General features: G+C 45.1%; 1 protein-coding gene across 1 annotated transcript in view; it reads left to right on the plus strand.

Moving 5' to 3' along the window:
• Positions 1-3,827: 3,827 nt before the first annotated feature.
• LOC103903439 overlaps positions 3,828-4,228 on the plus strand; it is an 8,707-nt gene continuing 8,306 nt past the window's right edge. Inside the window, exon 1 of the mRNA XM_009284635.1 lies at positions 3,828-3,896. The gene's annotated coding sequence lies outside the window, so the exon portion shown is untranslated. The remainder of the gene's footprint in view (positions 3,897-4,228) is intronic.

The raw sequence follows: 4,228 nt of genomic DNA on the forward strand, positions 1-4,228 counted from the left end.
CTACATCTCTCCACCAGTTAGAACTAGTTAAGTGTCACATGACATCCACTGACTTTCCTGCTGGCCGTTTCAACAGAGAATAGATCCAGAGGATTGCTTAGAGCAGTGTGGGGTCATCAAACACTTTGTGACTGCAGATTCAATCCGCCAGAAAAAAAAATTGACATCAAAAGTGTAGAAAAACATGTGTTGATACCAGAACTTTGATACAGACTACTTATCAAGAGTTACACAAGCCATCCTGGATGGGGGGTATGGGTGTGATCAATGGTGAAGAATTTGTTCAGTTTTGCCCCTTTCCACTTATAAAACAGTCTCCTGCTAATAGGATACAGACTGCTCACTATCCTATATGATTTCCTAACTAAAATTATTTTTTCTGAAACAGATGATACTCGACTTTTCAAACAAGTTCTGCATTCAGAGGCTTTCGTTGTTCTTTACTAGGCAGTAGTGTAACTCTGAGTCCACTCAGAGTCCTGACTCAAAGCCCTCTAAATATCATTTTAAAAATTAATAAAAAATATCCACAAACAGACTTTGGATCAAGCATGAGTATTTCATTTCCAAGAAGCTCTTAGGTATATTTGTCAGGGAGCCAATTTTAAGCACAGTTTAATCTCCTGCTTAAAAGAGAATTTGAGAAGGCATAAATGGGAGTTAGATTCCCCACTTTGCCTTTTGTGGATTTTGAAGAAAAGTCAAGTCTCTGCCATGTACTATGAATTTAAAAACTAACAGATCTTTGGGTTTTCCCCCCTCTGAGAATCACAACTTTTGCCTTTGCTGTCACTTAGCCAGGTTTCACACAAAGCTGGGATAATTTGGAACCCAGTTCAGCAAAACACAAACTTTCAGCTAAGAATATGTCTTTAAAGCATTTTTTTGGATTAAGGCTTAAACAGGTCTCTGGGTCCAGGTGTGGCTGCTTATGGAAGTAACAGGCAAGCTGTATGTACCATCACACACTGCTGTCTCAGTCTCAGTGCTGAATTTAATTTTTTTTTAATTTGTAAATGCTTACTTAGCTCAAGCAACCGTAAGCCATTGCCTATTAACTGCTAATGTTAAACCACATCGGAGGGTTTGCAGGGAGCAAATGCAGGAAGGAAGCAACTCTGCACATAATTGTTTATGCCTTTACTCTATTCAAAATACAAATACCAGTGAGATGGCCTCCTACTTTTCTCTCTTCCCACTCCCTACTCCTGTAGCTTGATCATTTTATCATTTGCTTATATTTTATTTTGATATTTTTCTGGTAGAAATAATGTCATTTCTGTAGCGTTACATGATCTGAAATTTCTCTCTTATCTATGAGTTAAAGAATCAACTTTTCTTGATAAAAATATCCTTTTGCAAATGACACTGGATATGACCTACAGCCCATCTGAATTAAATTCAGTCATAAGATATGGAGACCCACTGAAGATGTGAACATGGGCTGTCAGGGGAATACATCATGCAGTGCAATGAAAGAGAGATTATTGATAGCCTAAAAAGGGCACAGAAAGCTTTACTGAGAGAGAGTACATGGAACTGAGTGAGATGGCCAATCCTTCTATGTTTCTTCTCCACTAGGAGACTGAGGTGATGAATCCAATTATCAAAAAACTCTTTCCCAGAAATAGATTATGAGTGCTCTGGTTCAGAGGGAACAGACCGTAGTAGGCCCAGGAAGTACTTGTGGAGCCGAGTATTTTATCTGTAGCAGTATTTCCCTTGAGCAGCAACTCTCATTTCTCTGAGAACCCCTGGTTCAGCACCCTTTGGTCTACCAGAAGGATTCTGAGTGGAATGAAACCAATGTCATTCTTGATCCAAAACAAGATGAAGTGCTCCCCAGAAGGGGACTCAATTAAATAAACTAACTTCTTTCTTAACAATGAATCCAGAAAAGTTCCAGATTGGCAGAAATGTCTCAACTCACAAGAAACATTTTTCCTTTTCCTTTCCAGTTGCAGCCTTTTGCTCCACCCTTAACAGCATGGGGCAGAGTCCTTAGGGAGATGCACCACAGACCCAGCAATGTCAGCAAAAATCATTCCTATGGCATCTTAGTCCTGCTCTGGTCTGGCCTCCTACACCCAGGCCAGCCACAAACACAAGCAGCCTCAGAGCCTCTTCTACCCAGGAGCTGCCTTTAGGTTACACCACAACACCCATGCCTTAGAGGCGCACTTTCCTTCTCTCCCTCACCCAGTTCAACCCCCAAACAACAGAGGCTAGGAGAAGCACACTGGTTACCCACGTGCCAAGGGGGCTCCAGATAGCACACGGGCCCAGAATCAGCTCCTACAGAGCAGACTAAAAAAAAATGCTTAAGGATCATTTTAGCCCTAGAACCAGGGAGAAGGAAGTCTACTGGAATAGCCTGTATTTGACAGCACAGAGAAGAAATGTTGGAGATCCTACATGCAACAAGAGGCTTCCCCCTGCCATGTTGCAAGGGCTCCTTGCAAGGCATTGCATTCTTCAGTTCCTCCTGAAGTCTGTTTCAGCAGTTGGTGCTCACTATTGCCCTATTCCCAACCCCACACTTTTTCAGAAATAAATGGAACATTTGCAAATTTACCGAAGTCCTACAATATCGTTATCTACATTGGTTCTAGCCAGATGTTCTCTCACCCCCAAAAAGTTCCTTCCACTTTTGTTAAAAAGTAACATTACTTACACAAAATACACTTTTTCATGGATTGCTCATTGAGAAGAGGAAATAAAGTATCAGGAGAAAAAAACAACAGTGTTTATTGTCATAGATGCATATAAAAAAAAGTGTTTAGCGTCATAGATGTATTGTAAGATCATGGGTTAGGAAAGGAACATGCTTCTCCATTTACATGGACTGGATGCACAGAAAGATGTCAATTATAAGGATATAGATGACTAACAGAAAAATCAGTGTTTCAAGCCAACTTTCCAGCTGGTATAGACCAGTGTGGCCCCACTGACTTCAACAAAGATAAGCCTGGTGATACTGACGCACAGTTGCTTCATGGAGAAAGTATTATGGTTCAAAGTGCAAAGACAGAAGGGAGCTGCCAGTGAAAGTCTTGAAAAAAATGGGCTATTGCTCAGTTGGTATGGACTGGTGCAGCTGCACCGACTTCACACAGTCAGCAGAGTGCTACATGATTTGGCCTATAGACTACACAGTTATGAAAAAAGAATGGTCTCACCCTCCTTACCGCTTCAAATAGTGTTAAAAAAGTTATGCCCGACACTGGTTAGTAGCCCGTTCGCGGAGCCCCAGCTCCTTGGGTTGTATGTTTTATGCATGCGAAGGGGTGGCTACAGCAGGCACTGTGAACACAGGCAGAGTTGTCACCTGCAGAGTTGAGCTCAGGCTTTCCTCTCCACGCTACATGTACCAGGAGATGGCCCTTTCACCGACGGCTTCCTTCCACTTCCCTGCTAGCTTGGCCTATTTCCCTAACGTGTACAGAGGTTTTGCAGCTGTTCCAAGGGGGTGCAGTGGAGAGGGGTTGTAGCTGAGAACCTCACAGGGAGGAAATGCAACAATAATAGACCACTTTTTTTTTTTTTTTTCTGAGATAAAACATAGCCAGGGTCCTCTCCTTTTGTAGGGTTCATAACCCTCCAGGGCAGCTCTCCTTTACCTGAAGTTGTGTGAATTGAGCTGCAGTGAGTAGCTCAGCCCCGTTGCTGCAGTTAATGCCCTTACTGGCTTTCTTCTGGGACTCTGCTCTTCTCTGGGTCTCTGCTTCAATTCCCAGGAGAGCTGGACCTGCTGCTGTATGCTGAGCCCTAGCCAGCAAATAGCTCTAGTTGTGCCACACAGACTCCTGCTCTGGGGTGGAGGGACCTCCAGCAGCCAAGCACAGCAAGCAAGAAGCCTGGAGGCTGAGCCAGGTCCGGACAACTTGAGCTCCAAGGTGAGAACTTGCCTTTTATCCTTGGCCCTCCCGATGCAGCACTGCTAGGAGAGGGGACAAGGGGAGGGGAGCAGCTTTGCCAGATGCCCGGGTCTGTTACTCTTCCACCGCCCCTGGGCCCAGCTTCCCCTCGGCCAGAGGGCACACCGCTGCCAGGCTGGCCCCCAGGAGGGCCGGGGTCCGTAGGGAGAGGAGGACAGGAGGAGAAGAGGAGCGGAGCACGTCTTGCAGCAGGGGCAGCTCCGCAAAGGGAAGGGGGGGAGCGCCGGGTGCCCGGGAGCAGCGGCCGGGGCCCCGGGGGTGGGGGCTTCTCCCCGAGCCCTGACGTAAAA

The sequence above is a fragment of the Aptenodytes forsteri genome, unplaced genomic scaffold (assembly GCF_000699145.1).
Source record: "Aptenodytes forsteri isolate BGI_AS27 unplaced genomic scaffold, ASM69914v1 Scaffold183, whole genome shotgun sequence".
Taxonomy (NCBI): Eukaryota; Metazoa; Chordata; class Aves; order Sphenisciformes; family Spheniscidae; genus Aptenodytes; species Aptenodytes forsteri.